This window comes from Cetorhinus maximus, unplaced genomic scaffold (assembly GCF_964194155.1).
Source record: "Cetorhinus maximus unplaced genomic scaffold, sCetMax3.hap1.1 HAP1_SCAFFOLD_195, whole genome shotgun sequence".
NCBI classification, from domain to species: domain Eukaryota; kingdom Metazoa; phylum Chordata; class Chondrichthyes; order Lamniformes; family Cetorhinidae; genus Cetorhinus; species Cetorhinus maximus.
In genome coordinates, this window is record NW_027596174.1 from 212,577 (window position 1) to 232,200 (window position 19,624).

Consider the following 19,624-nt stretch of genomic DNA (forward strand, 5'->3'; position numbering starts at 1 on the left):
ATTTCACTTTTCTGAACATATATTAGTCTACAGACTCAAATCGATGTGCCCATCATGGTCAATCTTTATCGCGATCTTGGTGCCCAGCAAAAATCAATTTTCAGCTTCACATTTCAAATCACTTCGCACGGATGCTGAGATTGCGAAGCAGGCGAGTCCGTTCTGCCCTTTCAGAAACAAAGTGATTTGTTTTGCAGCCGATCAATTAATGGGAACTCCGTCCTGTCGACTCGGAAGCAAAACGCTAGTTACGACTTCACTAAAATCACATCTTGGAATTGATCATTCACTATGCTTTGCAAGAAATGTGCCCCTATGGCCGATAAACATTGCTCACTCAATCTGATAGCAATGTCACCGTTCCCAGTCCGCCATTAAACTGCCCTTTTTATCAGCACTGACTGCACCCATTCCGCATAGCAATGTTGCATCATTCCTTCTGCAATGAATTAGCGCTGCATTCACCTGAAATAGTCCTGCACAATGCATAGCCTGCATATCAATCTCAGTTTACATAGTCTCAGTTAAAGCACATGACTGATCAGCTCTCATCCACGAATAAAACTTCTCCCTGGGAAGCTGCATAAGAATGTCACCTTGTACTGATTTTCATTGTACAGCCACTGTGATGACGCCTGTGTAAACTAGCATTCGGCCTCATCTATGCTGGTCTTTTATGTAGATCAGAGACCATTTTCTGGTCCTGTGTTTTTGCCCTTCCATCTTTACCCCCACAAGCGTTCAGAGTTCGTCCATTCCACTGGGCAATATTTTGCCTTCAAGTTGTAAGTCCTGTAGCACAGTAATCCATCCCACTACTTATCACATCTATAGACCACCCAGCAGCATTGCACCACTACCTCTTCAAGAGTATAACTATACTTGGCCCAGATTCTATTTTGTGCATTCATTTCCCACTTCACATTGTACCAACACACATGAATTGACTCTTTACACCTCCCATTTACCTTTTAATATTCAGCATGCCCAGCCGTTTGTGTGCATTCAAATTTTCCAGGTCACATTCGCCCTCAGCAATCTCAATCGTTATTATACAATAGTCATCCAGTTTACGTTGAAGATGTTCCTTTCAAAAGACGAATTATCAACTGATGTTTCCCTTCCCTATCCACTTTCAGTAGGTCCAGTTTACATTTAGAACATGCTCACCTCAGGAAGCAGACTGTGCATATTTGGGTCAAAGGCACGATCCTTTGCTGCAACAGGAAGAAATTAATCATCTTCACCTGAGTCGTCTATTTCCTGCTCTCTCTATCCCTCTTTTACAGTTAATCTTGTTGCGATTGTGATTCTTTCCCGAGGAAAGTGTGGCCTCTCCAAATGTATTACCCACTTTATGATCGCCATGGTCGCGGCGGATCTCGTGGTTTTTTGTGCTGAAGTCATGCTGATGAATACACTGAATATGTATTTCTCTGTTTCATTCTTGACCATGAGTACGGTGTGTCATCTAACTGTGACATTGACTTATGTAGTCATATCAGCCTCTGTCTGGTTAACAGTGGTGTTCAGCTTCGATCGTTTTGTGGTCATATGTTGTAAGAAGCTGCGGAAAAAATATTGCACGGAGATAATAGCGGTAGCTGTCATATCAGTGGTGAGTGTGTTGATTTGTTTGATAAACATTCCCTGTTGCTTTGCGTATGAACCTGCGTATATAATGGACAATGTAAATCGTGGTTGTGTTCTAAAACAGACATTTTTCTTTTCTGCTGAATGGGCCGCATTTGACTTGTTTACCATTACCTTGACCCCATGTGTTCCATTTATTCTAATTGTGTTGCTAAATGTTTTGATGGCTAGACGTATTTTGGTGGCCAGTGAAGTTCGCCGGGGTCTCCGCGGTTGCAGCAATGGAGAACATCAAGAGGATTCTGAAATAGAAAGCCGCACAACGTCCATTACTTTACTCTTCAGTATAACCGGCAGTTTATATTGCTCTGGACAACTCCGGTTATATATATTATCTCTCTGCCTGTAACAATCACATCGAATACTGGCACAAATGAGCTTGAGTCAGTTGGATCCATGCTTGGGATCCTCAGTTGCTGCACAAATATATTCATTTATGTGCAGGCACAGGCTAAGTTTAGAGAGGAGCTGAAGAGCGGAATGCAGTATCTTGTGAAACTCTGCGTAAAGTTAGGCAAATTACAGGGGAAACCCATTGACCTTTACAGGAGGACATGAAGTTTGTGCCCTGAAATAACTCATGTTAGCAAAATGCTTGTAACAACGTTTAAGCACTCTGGATAAAATAATATCCTACTAAAAATGCTCATTTATATCATAATGTCAAATTGAACTCCTTTTCACAGTATACTGTAATCACTGGTGAATTGTAAGTTGTGATTATAATAATAATAAATAATAATAAAAATAATGAACAGCCCCTGTTAGCGTTGCAGAGTTTGAAAAGGTGAAATGTGGTGCCAGATTCTGACAGCCTCGTGTTCATTGGAACAGTTGTTCTGATCAAGTAGAGAACACCCGTAACATCACCAGCTGGATCACTATAACTCGACAAATGCAGCATAGACAAACTTCACAAATTTCCTACAACGGCTCTTCTGGGCCAAATACTACACAGGGGGAATTTTCAGTACAAGTTTCATGAAGTGTGGCACCCTCCAAATATCGGACAGTTGCACAATGAGCTGCTTCTCAGAGTTCCATATTCCTCACATGTTTAAAACAAGGAAGGCCTGGTCATCACGTGTTTTGTGAAAGGACGGGCATTGGCACAATTGATCACTCATTCCCACGATCCATAGGGCAGAGCGACGACTCCATATATTGGATTGAGAACTTTTAAATCCGTTTTCCCTACGATTCATTTGAAAGCGCAAATAGCTCATATTAATTTTTCTCACGATTAATGGGGCTACCTCCTCCCTACATGCTCATTCACAACACCTTCTCTTTCATGTTATCTGGTCCTTCCACACACACAGCCACCAAATAGCTGTTATCATAATTCCCGATTGTTTTAACATGTTTAACTTGATATCCAATCATCAATATAGCGAGTGACGCTTCAACCAGGTATCAGCACGAATTCCCAGCCAAGAAACGTCTGATCACACATGGCCCTACCATCAACTTCCTTCTTTGTGTAAATACGCATATTGCGTGTGAAAAAATGTAATGTAATTCCACTCGTCGTATATTCTTATAATTTACTTAACTTAAATGCCATTCGTAGAATGTAACCGTAGACACGCTACAACACAGAAACAGACCACTGGGCCCGTCCTTTCCTTATTGTCGCTTTGAAGGAAGTTGCAGCCGGCAGTCACTCCTCCGGCTTCTCTCTGTTTTCTGGGTCATTCGCTTTTCCCAGGTATTAATCCAAAATCGTCTTGACGATTCCTAACTAACCACCCCAATCACCCAGTAAAAAGATTGGCCAGAACAACTGCCAATTAAAGTGGCATTAAATAGAAAACTACAACCGCTGTCCTTGAATAAATTAACATTAAAAACAAGACAGGTTCGGTCATGGCATGAGGGGCATAGCTGACAAGAAAAATAATTATTGCCAATCTTTAATTACTCTTACAACAAAGCATACGTGATGCGTCTTTTCCACCATTTACGAGCGTCTTCGCACTGGCTGCTTAGGGCTTGAATGACTAAATGCCCACACAGCCGGCTCAGCTCGCATTCTTTTCTAACTGTTTGCACTGTTTATTCGGTGCCTGCACTTTATAATAATACACCCCGACTGCTCAGCCCCCAGCCCTTTTAGTTCCTGAGGGAACCTGAGTTCCTCAGGGTAGTGTCCGAGGCTCAACGATGTTTATCTCCCGCCTCATGGCCCTTCTCTCCATCTTAAGGTCGGAAATAAGTTTGTTCACTGATGACTGCGCAATGTTCAACACAATTCGTGACTCCTGAGGTAATGAGGTTGTCCATGGCCAAATGCAGCATTTTCAGGCGTTGACTGACAAGTGGCAAAGGACATTCACACCATACAAGTACCAGGCAATGACTATCTCCAAAAGAGAAAATCAAACAATCACCCGTTAACATTCAATGGCATTACCCTTCGCCGAAAGTCGCACTATCAGCATTGACCAGAAACAGAACTGGATCGGTCATATAAACACAACGTCTACAACTGCAGTTCAGAGGCAAGGATTCCTGCGGCGGGTAACACACCTCCTGACTCCCCAATTCCTTTCCACCATCCACTAGGCACAAGATAGGATTCTGATGGTATACTCTCCACTTGCTTGGGTGCGTGCAGCTCCAATAGCAGTCAGGAAGCATGATAGCATCTGGGACAAATCAGCCGTCAATAAACGTTGCCGCCCTCCACCACCGACGAACAATAGCAGCAGTGTGTATTATCTGCAAGGTGCACTGCAGGAATACTCGAAGTCACCTTAGACATTACATTCCAAACACACGACCGCAACCATCTAGAAGGATAATGGGCAGCAGTTTCAATGCAACGCAACGAACTGGAAGTTCCACTCCAAGCTACTCACCAGCCTGATTAGAAAAGATATCCCTGTTCATTCAGTGCCGTTGTGTGAAATTCCAGGAACTCTCTCCGTATGAGCACTATGTGTGTAGGGTTACCTGCTGCGATTCAAGAAGGCAGCTCACCACCATCTTCTCAAGTGTACCTACGTCTGTGCAATAAATGCTGTGCGAGTGATTGACGCCAAATCCCCCTTAATGAATAATAATAATTTATCATTGTCTCCGTGTCTACACATCTGCTGCGCTTCCCATTTCTCCAGTCTGACAGCTCTGTTACTATAATCAAATCACTATCCTAGATAATTCTTCCTGCTTCTTATAAAACTATGGTCTAGCTATTTAGTTCCTGCACTTTTATAAATCTCTGCTCCGGCAGAAGAGCGCCTTTTACTTTCCAATCTGAGTTTTGATTACCTAGCTCCAACGATTTTTATCTCTGTTATGGGGGAGCAGCCACTTTCTATTCTGTGCTTTGAACATCTCGCTGCAGCTCTTTTTGAATCTCTCCTCTGGCAGCTCAGCAGCCGCTCTTTTTACCTTTCTACCCTGGCGCCTCAAATCCCCTTCTTTTAAAAAATATCACCTGTTCGTGCTCAGCTCCCTGCTCTCTCGCGAAATCTCTGCTCTCACTGTTCAGCTGCAGCACTAAAAGAGTAATTAAACCTGCCCTTTGGAATTGGAGACTGTTGAGTTTAATTAAGAATGATCACTGGTTTGTAACATCACGCCTTAAAATTAGGACATGCTTGTACAAACTAGTTGCATTTTGATATCACAACAGAGAAGTTGAATGAAGAGAATGCATGGCGAACTGGATTTTGAGATATTAATTGACAACTTATCGCATATAAGGATGCTTAAGAACATTTAGGCTCTTTAAAGAGGACAGAGGCGCGGGATGTGGGTGGAGGAGGGGTCGTTTTCCAACTACATGCAATTCGGTAATGCAAATAAAACAAATACTGTTTGTAATCGTTGTGTTTCAGTCTGGATGATGGTAGCCAGTGGTGTTCCCCACGAATCTGGGTTTGTTATATTTTTGCTCGATATAAACCATTTGGATCTTGGAATAAAGCACAACGTATCCAAAAGTGTTAGTGATGCACACATGGCGGGGTGGGAGTTACGCAGTGAAGATGATACGAATCCGTTGCAATAGGACATGGAGAGACGAGCAGATTAGGCAGGGGATTAGCAGATGCAATTTAATGTATTGCAAAGTAAAATAACACAATTTGGCAGTAGGGATAGTGAGGGGAAATAGAGACGGAATGTCACTGTCCTAAATAATGTGATAGAATGGAGGGACCAAGGTCCTTGTGCTTCGATGTTAGAGTGTGGTAGACAGAGCCGTGCCTCGGTTATAGAAAATTGCCGCCACCGCGCCTGGCACCGCGCTTTGAGGGCGGGATATGGAGTGTGCTGCGGTGACGGGTGAATGCGGGCGACCTTTCCTATCTGAGTAAATTTGAAGGTGTCTGTTTAAGTGACACAAATGAGCGGCCCTATTCGTATTTAGGATTCAATGGCTATCACGAGCAGAGACATGGAAAATGGGGGAAATATTGCTCGGGTGCGGAGAAAAGACAGAAAAGAAACGAGTGAATGGTAAGATCCTGAAATGTTCTATGGAAATCTAGAAGGCTTTTAAACGTTTTTCGGCAAATCTGCAAAATATTGAATTAATGCACTCCAGCGAATGTACCACCGAGGCCGAGGAAGAGGACATTGGTGCAAAACGTGCACAAGTTAATGAAATAGCGAATTCTTCCGACGCGCTTCCCACTGAAGAAGTAATATATGGTCCAGCAAATTGGCCAGATTTATTCAACAAGAAGACGATAGACATTACAGAGAGGAGGCGGCCTGTGAAAATAATGAGCAGCGCCTATGTCTTTCCAAACGCTGATGAGAGCGAAACCTTTCAGAAGACTTAAGCTCACGGGAAATGCCAAACGGAGAAAGAGTTGAAACAAATTGCCTGGTGCACATGAAAAATCGCTGATGCGGCTTTTTGATTCTGCTGCAAATTGTACGTCTCAGAAACTGCACAGAAATTATGAAAAGAATGTTGCAGTGCCTGGAATTATCTCAATGAAAGATTGCAATGTCATCGAATTATCAACAAAGGTGAAAAAAAATTGACAATCAAAGTTGACAGGCATTTTAGCAGCCGTTCAGCTCTAAGTCGATCATAACTCGGAATTTCGTTAAACACATGCAACACTTTATAAAGACAAAAGTCAATCCTTTCTTGGATTAATTGACATTAGAGCTAAATTCGACCCCATAATGCAAGGATATGTCCCATGCGTAAAAAAACTAATACACTCCTGACCATTTTTTTCGACCTCGTATTCAAAATGAGCTAATTTCGATGATGGCGTTGCATCTGAAGATAATAAACCTTATTGTAAAGGTAAAGGCTGCAATACACCGTGCGCTTAATCTTGTCAGTACCCCTGGCCTGAGTGATGAAGATCAGCTATTCCTTGTGATTCGTTAGGTTGCGCTGACTTCTGAAGTTGTGAATCGAAGGTAGGATTTGATTCATTTTCTGCTGATTCAAGACAAAAGTTGGCAAAGCCTGTCTGATTCTCCCAATGATGCGCCAGATGGAAGCCGTTGAACAACTGGATAATGCAAGACAATGGACACCGAGAATATTCCGGCCATTGTACTGAAGGCTTGTGAACCCGATAGTGTCCTGTGCCTTACCCATGCTGCTCCAGTACAGATTCAACACTGGCATCTACGCAAATATGTGAAAAATCGCCCAGGGACGTGATACAGAAACACGCAGCACAAACCCAACCCGTTCATTAACAGTCACATCAGCCAACATTTCATCATCAGGAAAGAAATGGAAGGGTTCATCAAGCGGCATCTGATCAGCAGTACTCTGCTCACTGAGGCTCAGTTTGGATTCCACAAGGTTCAATCTGTTCCCAATAGCATCACAGCCATGGTCCAAACATGGGGATAAGAGCTGAACTCCAGATGTGACGTGACAGTGACCACACTTAATTTCAAGGCAGCATGTGATCCCATGTGGTATCAAGGCGCCCGCAAGTAACTGGAGTCAATGCGAATCAACGGGAAAGCTCCCCGTGGGATGGAGTCTTATCTGACACAAATGAATATGGTTGTGGTAGTTGCAGGTCATTCATCTCAGTTCAAGGATGTCACTGCAGGAGATGCTCAGGATTGGGCATAGTCCTCAGCACCTTCAGCTGCTTCATCTATCACCTTTCTTCCACCATAAGCTCAGAAGTGGGAATGTTCGATGACGATTGCTCAATGGACAGAACATTTGCAACTCGTCAAATACTGCGCCGTCCATGCCCAAATATAGGAATATCTGGACATTATCCAGGCTTGGGGAGAGAAGTGTCAAGTAACGTTCATGCCACATAAGCACTAAGCATTTTTTATATCCAAAAAATAATCTTACCATCGTCCCTTGGCATTCAATGATATTATGATTTCCGAAACCCCCGCTATCATCATCCTAAGAACAACCGTTGATCAGTAACTGAACTGGCCCAGCCATACAAATACTGTGGCTATAAGAGCAGCCGGGGCTAGGAAATCTGGGGCGAGTAACTCACGACCTGCCTCCCCAATGCTTGGCCGCCATCTACAATGCACAATTCAGGAGTTCCCGGATGAATGCTGCTCCAACAGCCCTCAGGAACCTCAAAACCATCCTCCACAAAGCTTGATTTGCAGCCCTTCAATAAACGTGCGCTCCCACCACCACCGACAAACAGTGATGGCAGTTGCACACCAGCTACGATATCTTCCTCAGGAACACACCACTTTACCTTAGCTAGTACATCCCAAATCCAGAACAGCTGCCGTCTAGAAGGACAAGAACAGCAGGTTCATGGGAACACCAGCACTTGCAAGTTTTCCTCCCCGCCACTCATCATCCTAGCTTGGGAATATAACCGTTCCTTCATTGTCACTGGGTCAGACCCCGGAGCTACCTCCCTAACTGAACTGTGGGTTTATCTGCACCACATGCACAGCCAAGGCTCAAGAATGTAACTCCCCACCACATTCTCAAGGGTATTTAGGACGGGCAGTAAATGGCTACCTAGACAGCGATGCCAACATCCTGTAAAAGAATAATAAAATATAGACATGTTAATGAGGTGAGTATTTTTCAAACTTTTCGTCAATATGTGGCATTCTGTTAGTATACAATGAATGCAATGTCATGGAATTTATTCAATGTAGAGTTGGAAAGATTTTTAGCAGGGCAGGGGATTATGGGTTATGGACCATGTCGGAAGTTGGTGTACAGAGAGCTTGCAGGTCAGTTATGACCTTAATGAATAGTGGAGCAGGACAGAAGTGCTGATTGGGCTGCTCAAGCCGCTAAGCCTATATTCAAATCTAACTTTTTCCCTAATTGTAAACAATGTATATACTTATTTACTCCTGTATTCCAATCCTCTTTCAAATAATGTCAACGTGTCATCTGCCCTCTTAATCGATTTCTTTAAATGCAAGTCCTCGCGTTTCACACTTTTTAAATATTATACTCTGCTTTCATAATATTAGGGCGGAAGTAAATGACTTCGACACATGACACTTCATCTAACATCATACTGAACGCTCAATTCACCATTCTATATCTCTCTGCAAGCTTTCTGTTCTCCCCTCAGCTTACCTTTCTGCATAGGTCTATATCATCAGCAAAGGTAGATACATAATTCTTTGTCTCTACCCTCGAGTCATTAGGATTGATTTTAAGAGCCATTCAGCCACTTTTAGCCTTTTACACAGGAACATGATAAGGTCATTCTGAGCGTCGGGCATTTTAGAATTGAAATGGAGTAGGTATTCAATGCCGCGAACCAGTTTCGCAGAAATAGAAGAAGGCTATTCAGTCCTTCTGGTGTTTGTTACAGACGAGGAGGCAGAAGGCATTCAGTCTCTGTCCATCCTATTACACAGGGAGAGGGGGGAACACAATTCATCCTATTTTCGAACCTGTAAGACAGCAACAGGGGATGTCATTTAGCACCCACAGCCTGTTGCCGTGGAACACTGGAATGGGAGCAATAAGCACGTCGTTGGAATGCTCAACACAGGCCCTAATGTATTCCACAAGTTTGAAAAATTATGCTTCTCTTGTAGAATTACATATGTTGCGGGATATCGATGTTAATGATTTCTTTGTTGTTGCTGGTTTTCATGACATGACAGTAACCAAGTGGAAGCTTTGATGGGTGCCTCTGGCGCATGCAACCGCGAGGAATGGGTGATCCAAGGTGGTGAAGTGAAGTTGTCAGATGATAACAGTTGTTTCAGCAAAAACTACGCGACATCGGTTTGTGCAACTACAATTTATGGCTAGATTCACAAGAAGAAATGTGGGCCGTTTATGGTCCAGGAACGGATCATGGGTGAATTCAATTTGCATTTAAACTGGAAAAATTAGGTTGGTAGTAGAAGGATGGATGAATAATACATATAATGCCTCCGATATATATACATATATATATATATATATATATAACAGGGATATTAGGCTAGGGGATAGATCAAAGGAGAAGCATTGGCTGACAGTTAATGAGGCATTTCAGAAGAGTCAGAATAAGTATATCTCTGCAGTAAAGGAAGATTCTTAAGGGACGACCCACCATCCGCGGATCACTAAAAAAGTTAGTGAAAGCGTCGAGCTGATGGAAAACGAAATAGATCGTGTAAAGCTTGCTGCCAGGTCTGATGATTGTCCAGATTAAAATGAACATCAAGGAATGACTAAATCGTTACCAGGAATAAGAACTTAGAGTATGATGGGAAACAAGCTAGAGATGTAAAACGTACAGAAACAGTTTCGACAGATAATTCCGAAAGGAAAAGAGTAAGTAAAGAGAGGCATATTCCCATTCTGAATTAAAAAATGGAGTCCATATTATCCAATAAGGATGGCGGATGAAATGAATGCATATTTTGCTTCTGTATTCAGCAAACCAGTAACACAAATGTTCCACTAATAGCTGTAAAGCAAGAGAGGAAAGGAAGAGGGAAACTTGGTGAAATTGCCATCACCAGGAAAAAGGTCGTGAACAAACTGATGGAGCTGCCGGCAGACACGTCTCTGGGTCCTCAGGAACATCATCCTCGGAGTTTAAAAGAGGTGGCTAATGAGGTAGTAGATGCGTTGGTGTTAAAATTCCAATATTCCCTAGTTTCTGGAAACTTCCCATTCCACTGGGAGTACGAAAAAAACCTCACTATTCAAGAAGGAAGGGATATGGAGAACAGGAAACTAGGTGCCAGTTAGCTTGACATCTGCCATGGGGACAGTGTTAGAAACGATCAGGCAGGAGGTTATAGCTGGGAACTTAGCGATAATCAAGATAATTAGGAAGAGAATCCATGCTATTGTGAAATCTTGTTTAACCATTGAATTGGAGTTTCTTGAATGATTAACGTGCGTTGTGGATAAAGGGGTGCTTTTTATGTGCTGTATTTCGGATTCTCGGAAGGCATTTGATAAGATGCCGCATCAAAGTTTATTTTAGACGAAAAATGCTCATGGCCTATGGGGTAACTTATTAGCATGGATAGAAAATTGGTTAGCTGGCAGATAGCAGAGACGATGGAGCGTAATTTGCGAAAATGGGACGAGGGACAAGGATAATAAAACTGGTAATACTTAACCTGAGAAAGGCTGCAGGATTCCGAACTGAAGGGGGATCAGGCAGTTCAAGTGCACGAGTTGGAAAAAGTGGCCTTGCAGGGAGAGCATTCTAGTTCAGAAGGGTAATGAAATGCTATGCGTTATTTGTAAGGGGAATTGAAATTAAAAATAACGATATTATTCTTCACTTAAACAGATTATTGCTGAAATCTGGAATATTGTTTGTAGTTTTGATTTTCATGTTTATGGAAGGACGTGAATGCATGGAGGCGCTTCATAGAAGGCTCTCTAGGTTGTCAGCTGGAATGAATGGAATGTCTTGTGAAGAAAGGTCCGGAAGATCGGACTTGCCTCCACAGCATTTTACAGGAGGGAGGGGTGAAATAATTGAAGTGTATGCGAACCTGAAACCTTTGTACAAGGCGGTGGGAAACCATCTTTCATATTTTGGGGGAGCCATGAATTAGGAGGCGTCTATTTAAAAAAAATGGTTTGCCCTTTTAGGACAGAGGTTATGAATTTGTGTGTGTTTTTTTTTAGTTTCAACTCAAGGTTTATCTGACATTTGAACTCCCTGCAATAAAATGAATCAAAGGTTATGGGCTTGGATGGGATTTTTGAACTCGAAAAAAACAGATTATCCATGAACTTAATGAAAGGTGGGGAAGGCTCGATGGGCCAAATAGCCTATGTCTGCACACATCTTCTGTGTTCGTATATTCTTAATCGTGACGACATGGACGAATTTGATCACAACAACATAGAGCTTCAATTTAAGTTGTTGCCAGAGCGAAAGAGCTCAGTGAGCACCAGGGGGATGGGTGAATGAGGTTTCGTGTGAGTTCGGATATAGGCAGCAAAGTTCTAGTTAAGTTTTGATCATACGGATTTGTCATTGTGTGTTGCCAGGAAAATAATTAGAAAAGTTGAGCTTGGATTTCCCAAAAGGACAGGTGAGGCCCTGAGCAGCAGATGATCCGGAGTAGATGTTCTGATATAATGTTGGGGATCGAGTGCTGGGTGAGTGTGATGATCTGGAGGTGCATGGCAATCATGGCCAAGTAGATCGCAGAGGTTGTGACCTGTCTGGTTCAGCATCAGATATTGGCCAGACACCGGTTCAGGAAAGCGTATTGATCAGAAATGAGGAAAATGTCCGCCATCTTCACAATTTTGAGCAACACGGACTGTAATGCAATGAATCATTGATTTCAGGCGTTAGATCTGGATATAATGTTTTAACAGAAAGTACGCCAAAGCAATGATGGGAGAGTAAGCTAACGAGATCATCAGTAAGTTAAGAATGGGTAGTCCTGTTAATAACTGAATGCAGATATTCAGAAATAAAAACACAAAACAGGGCAGATTAAATGGCTACAAGGGTGAGAGAGTCAAACATCGTTCATACAATTACTCACTGAGTAGAGTCTCTTACTGGGGCACAAACAATAGCCACGATAACGAATAAATGTATTAAAACACTAGTCCGAAATGGATCCGTTTGGCTTAGTTATTGACTAATGATCTGCAGAAATAACGTTGAAAATGTAAGATAATCCGCTGTACCTTGTTTGAACATTCCACCCTATTGTTCCCAGATCGACTGCATTGTGGTAACATTCGAACCAATTGATCTCAGATTCAGATCCAGTTGTGCAACATTCAAATCGATTGTTCTCAGATTCAAATACATTGTTGCAGCATTTCATTCTGTTATTCTCAAATTCAGATCCGTTGCTGTAACATCCTAATCTATTGTTCTCAGATTCAGATCTGTGCAGGCAAACTGGGTAAATGTTGCTCGAAAATGGAAATCCAACAGCAATTTGGAATCGCATTGACTCCCGTGGGATGCAGCGGCAGGTCTGTTTTCCTTAGTATCGTGGTGCGTGTCCCCACCCTCCGCACGGGAGACAGGGGTTTAATTCACAGACGGGGTGAAAAGTCATTGTTTGAATTGTGCGCTGCAGAAGACGTGCGCACGCTTTTGATTAGCAAATCGGTTTTCATTACCGCATGATGATCGACCTAAAGAGCACCTCCTCATCAATTGGGACAGAAGGCAGTTTGGCAAATATACATCATGAGTAAAGATTCTGGAAAGATCTGGATATCATAATCCCCTGTGGGCAACGGCCCTTCAATCCATCATGCTGCCGGCTTCCATCTTGTAAACGTCGCAAAGTTTACCCAAAATAGCGCATCCCAATGTTTATCCAGGGCAATCTATTAAAAAAAAAACATGCTTTATAATCGACAACGGCGAAAGTAATACCAGACTTTACGATAACCGATGAGGTCAACGTAATTCACATCCCGACCACAACTGAGCATCCAGGGCGAACTGACGACAATAGGTTCCAGGCAGGATCACAGCTTCACGTCGCCTGTACCCGAAGCTGTTGAAGCCTGAAATAAGGTTGTGATGGTCAGAGTGCCAACTGAAATGTACATAATGCGTTTCGGTGAGCTTCAAATTGGCAAACACAGTAATGAAAGAACATTTGAAGGCAGGCAAATTTCCATTACCCACTCTACCCTTCTTTCACGTTATTCCTGTTTTTCTACGTTACTTATAGTATGTGAACACTTCCCTTCAGCACATAAAAATTCAAGCCGAAGGAAATAACAACATGGCATGCAGTCGCCTCAAAAGGCTAAGATTATCATGAGTATAAACAAAATTTCGCCAAGAATCCTCTGGTTATGTCAGCAACGCATCAAATCATTGCCGCATGGTAACTCGCCCTACTTCAACTAAAGTTCTGACTGCCAAATGGACCTGGATTTTGAAAACCGCTCAATAAACTCTTCAAAACACGCTCTGCTTAAAGGTGAGATAAGGTATTCGATTTCAGCTTTGCCAGCAGCCCGTGTCATCCATGGCTTGTTCCTCCCAAGTAAGAGGTTCTTTCCCAAGTGTGACGCCCAGATGTCAAAAATGTCCCCTGGGCGAGAAACCCGGTCAATATTCATAGAAAAGCAAATTTTGGAAAAACTCAGCGGGCCTGAAAGCATCTGTGGGAAGAAAGACAGTGTTTACTGTACGGGTCCGTGCGGCACTTCTTAAAAACGTTAGTTTGTAAACTTTTTTCGGACGTGTTTGCATATGCTACCGTACGCAGGCTATACTCACCACATTTCTGCACTCCTCTTTAGGCAGTTAACATTCAGTCTGAACTGAAAACAGCCTTGTGGATATCCTATCCAATAGTCTCGGATACACTGCATCAAAAAACCCTTTCCCCACGTAGCCTCTGCTCCCCTGACCTCATCCCCCTCTGCTGGTCCTCACTTCTGCATCTGCAGGTTTGAAGAAATTCTTAATTATTAACCCTTCGATCGAGCGCCTTGTTTTATTTCTGTGCTGAAAGCGGACCATGAGAACTCAAGCTGTTTGTTATCCATTTTGCATGGCGCCGCTTTCGTACATGGATCCTGCCGCTGTACTAATCCTTTATCTCTGAAGAGGGACCAAGAAGGACTTAAAATCCAGACAGCCACAGCCCGTGATTTGGAAACGTTTCTTCTGACAAGTTTGCTTATGAGTGCAAATGAATTAAGAATCGTCTTCCCTTACCGGTTACATGTGATGTTTTGTATCCGACACTATGACTTGGTTTGTGTGGATTATGGAAATAGAGCAGGGAGTTTGGCTGCAGGAGATAGGCGTCTGAAGCAGTTGGCCAACTTGAATTCCTTGTGATTTTTTTGCGAGAATTTGCGAGTGACAAAATGAAGGAAGTAGCCGAGGAAGAAGCATCTTTGCTTCTGTACAACGGGCAAAACTGTGGCCATGTAGCGATTTTGCAGAAAGAAGATGCCTCCCGTTTAAACCGATGGAAGGTAAATATCTGCATTGTGCAGTCAAACTGTGTAACCATTTCTTCAAACTGAAAATCCCACGGCAAATTGGAAACTCACTCGCTCCCTTGGAAAGCAGGAGCAGGCCTCTCCTCGTTAGTATAGTGATGAGTATCCCCGCCTGTCACGCGGGAGACCGGGGTTTAATTCCCCGACGGTGAGACAAATCCCTGTTTGATTAGCATGAGGTGGAACGCGTGCTCAAACTTTTGATTCGCAAACAGTGTTTCATTTCCACAAGGTGATCGACTGAAAGGGCATCTACGCAGCAAATCGGACAGAAGGCAGCGTGGCAAAAATGCATCATCAGCAGATTTTCAGGACAGTTCTGGTTGTCAATATCACCTGTGATCAACGGGCATTTCCGCCATCATTCTGTCTTCTTCCGCCTTGTGGGCGTCGAAACGTTTACCCAAAATACCGCATCTCCATGTGTATGCAGGGCACTTTACTAAAAAAGCAAACGTTAGAGACGAAGACGGCACAAGCTTCAAAAGATATTGCGGTAATTGCTGAGGCCGATGAACTTCATATCCCGCCCACGATTGCGCATCCAGGGCTAACTGACGACGACTGTCGCGGAAATCGGAGTGAACACTCAGGCCCAAGAGGTTTGTCTCGGAAGCCTTTATTTAATCGTGATATCACGGAGAGCCCAGCAGCATACAATGGAGCTAGCTGACACTCTGAGGAAGCATCAGAGTACACACATAGTTATAGTAAAAGTCGCACATATCAAAGAACTTGAAGGTGATAAAAGTGCCTAACCATCAAAAATTAATTTCATTGAGAATCATTATCTTTGGCATGCAACACACAATTATTCTATTCTAGTTTATGACTACACAGGATATTAGGAGGGGTCCATCTGGTGATAAAAAGTAAGACAGAGAATAGATAACCATGCTTGACCTTATCTTTAGTGCTCGGGGGTGGACACTTTAGAGAACAGATGACCATTTCTTGATCCTGTCTCTTTGTGTTGGGGGCAGACATCCTAGCCTTGCCTCAAGGATTCTAGGAAGCTTGTTTATGATACTCCGTTTCTCCTTTCCTGCTCAATTAGCTGGCAGCTGCAGGTGTGCCTGCTAGAAGAAGAAAGGGAACTGTGCTGTAGAATTCCACTATGATTTTAACCGTTTAACCCTTAGTTGTCCTGTAGATGTATTTTATTCTTCCACAATCCCTCCTGGTTAATCTTTTAGATTAATACCAATGAGGAATAGTATCTTCATCATCATAAGGGGGCTCATAACCATAAGGAAAAGGCCGATCCCTGGCAGAGTAAACTTTTTCTCCCCACCAGTGTGTTTTTCTGGGGCCAGTGCGTATCAATTGAAGAACAATTGGAGCTCCTTCTAATCCAGTGGTGACTCCATTCATAGCTCCATTAACACATGGGGCACAGCAAATCCTCAAAGTAGCACATGCGCAACGCCCTATAACACCTATTAAAACTAACCCAATTAAAACATACAGCAGCCAACTTCCCCACCCGGAGAACCACCACGATACTGTAGCCCACCAGGAATCCTTGTTATAATAATCTTTCCCCAGATTTCTTTATTTCTTGCACTTTATACATAACATGCTGACCCAGGTTAGTAATATTCTCAGAAACATCAGGCACATAAGTGCAGCATTCTGAACCTATCATGGCACAAGTGCCACCCTTTTCAGCTAGGACGAAATCAAGGGCCATTCTATTTTGCAGAGCTGTCAGGCATAGAGCTATCATTTCAGTAGTGATGGCTGAAACCTGTTCCTGTGTCTCAATCAAAGTGTCAGTTGTTGAATTAGCAAACTTTTCAAGTGCAGCTGCCAGGTTAATCACCTCTCGGGAATTACGAGCAGCCCCGTATGAGGGGAAGACAATCATCCAGAATCGCTTGGCCTCCGAGATGTCACGGCGATGCAGATGCAGATGCGGGTTAATATCTACTCTACTTATATAACGGGGGTATGGATTCAAATATGCTAGGTAGCAGCAACCACTCCAGGTGGGAGTGGTAGCGCCTTTGCCCAAATTATCGGCATCTTGATTAAAAAAGGAAGATAATTGTGGCATCCCAGGCAGCCAGGGATATGCTTTTTCTCCACAAACTCAGTAAGTACCGTTTAGAGGATTTTGAGGACCATCACTACCAGGGCTGGTTAATATGTGTTTTGACAAATACTGTTTCCCAGATTATAAGTACCGGTTGCAAGGATCGAACACCAACAGGTGGTGTTTATCGTTTCCGGAGGGGGCCTGATTTTTACTCCATCATTTGTGTAGTTCCACCCCTTAGCAGGTGGAGAGCGAGGGAACCATCACCTAAACATATTGGGTTCTGCATCATCTGGCTCTATATGGAAGATTGTGAGATCCTTTATTTCTTCCTCAGTCAGGGGTTTTGACTGATAGGTGCTTGACTCACCTCCATGGTGGGGAGTCTGGGCACATATCCAACAGGCGTGCTGTCCTACTTGTCCATCATAGGTGCGGCATAAAGACAAAAAAGTGTTGGGGTGGAAATCCTTTAGGTACACTCCATAACAAACTGCAAAAGGATAACATATAGCAAAAGTCAGTATCTGATACATAATGCAAATTAATACACTATTAGCAATGGTTATAACACTGCTGGACAGTGTTTCTTGCAACGAGTGGCGTGGATCCACTTCCCTTTAACCTTCAGGGCCGTTCGAGTTGTCCGTAGAACCAGATAGGGTCCTTTCCACCTAGGAGAAAGAAAATATTTGTTTATTTTTTTTTTTACATACACTTGATCACCCGGCTGAAAGGTATGTATAGGTGTATCTCCCTTGGTTGCCTGAGCCTGCCTGACCCTCTCATGTAGTTCAGCTGCTGTTTTACAAATTGCCTGGGCGTAAACCAGGGACTGTTCATCCTTCCAAATTAAGGCTAATTTCTCAGCACATACAGGAGGTTGGGCTCCGGTCGTCATGGGGCGTCCCATGAGGGCTTCATGGGGTGTTATCCCAGTACCTCTATTCTTTCGGTTCCGCAAAGCGAAGAGCACTACTGGGAGCGCTTCGGGCCATGAGAGAATATTATCCTGACAAACCTTAGGTAAGGTGTTCTTTAGTTCCCCATTTACCCTTTCAACTAGTCCTGAGCGCTGTGGCTGGTAAGGAACATGCTACTTACACTGAAAACCCATGATCTGCACTAAATCCTTTACTATTTTCTCAGAGAAGTGAGTTCCTCGATCACTGTTTATTCCCATAGATATTCCATACCTAGGTATCAGTTCTTTCCACAATATTCTCACTACTGTTCGCGCATCATCCCTTCGTCTAGGGTAGGCTTCGACCCATCGGGTGAACATATCCACTATTACCAATAAGTACTTATACCCTGAGGCCGGGGGCATATGTACGAAATCAATTTGCACGTTTTCAAAAGGCATTTTACGCATTGGTAGGTGACCATACTTAGCTGCCGCTGTCCCTTTATTATTCTGCTGGCAAATCAGGCAAGAACGTATGATTTTTTTGTATCGCTGGAGTGATACGACGTGCAAACCATTGTTGATTTATTGGATGTTGCATCCCCCCTTTGCCCATGTGTGCCTGTGCATGCACTAGGCGACACAGGGGCAATAACAGACTTCGAGGACAAACCAGACGACCATCCGAATGGAACGAAAAACCGTTTTTATAACAGCATTGTGCCTTTTCCCATACCCGATTATCCTGCTTAGTACAGTTTTGTTGGGCTGCCTGCAACTCGGCAGACTCCAGAGCAGGAAGGGGGGCGCGATTTGGAAGACATAGCGCTTGCAAAAGAGGGGTCTGCGCAGCTGCGACTTCTTTAGCTGCTTGGTCAGCGCGAGCATTCCCCACAGAGACATCATCAGTCAGTTTAGTGTGTGCTTCACATTCAATCACCGCTAGACGTTTAGGCAATTGAATCGCTTCTAGGAGGTTCAGCACGAGCTGGGAATGTTTAATAGGCCGACCTGCTGATGTAATAAAACCCCTATTTTTCCATATTTGACCGAAATCATGGACGACGTCAAAGGCATATCGGGAATTGGTGTAAATATTGGCTGCTCGATCTTTAGCCAGGATACAAGCTCTGGTTAGGGAAACAGTTCTGCTGCCTGTGCTGAACTGCCAGGGGGTAATGCGTAAGCTTCCACGATGTGGTGTTGGCTCACAACAGCCTAACCGGCGAGGAGCAAATAGTCTCTAGGTCAATGAGAGGTGCCGTCGGTGTAAAAAGTAACGTCTAGGTCCTGAAGAGGATGCATCTGCAAATCCATTCTAGGAGAAGTATATTGCTCGACCATGGCAACACAGTCATGCTCCAACTCTTCTGGGGACTCGGGAACAAAAGTGGCGGGGTTAATGGCCGGCGATCGGCGATAGGTGTAGTTGGGATGCGATAATAACATAACGTCTTACCCCCTTCGTCCTGAGGCTGTAAAATGTTGTGTAGGAGCAGAATTTAGTAGGTGCATGACGGCAGGTGGCACTCGTACCTCACAAGGGTGATCGAGGACTAACGGCAACGACTTTTCAACCATTGTGGCCGCGGCGGCAACAGCACAGAGACCTGCGGGCATCCCC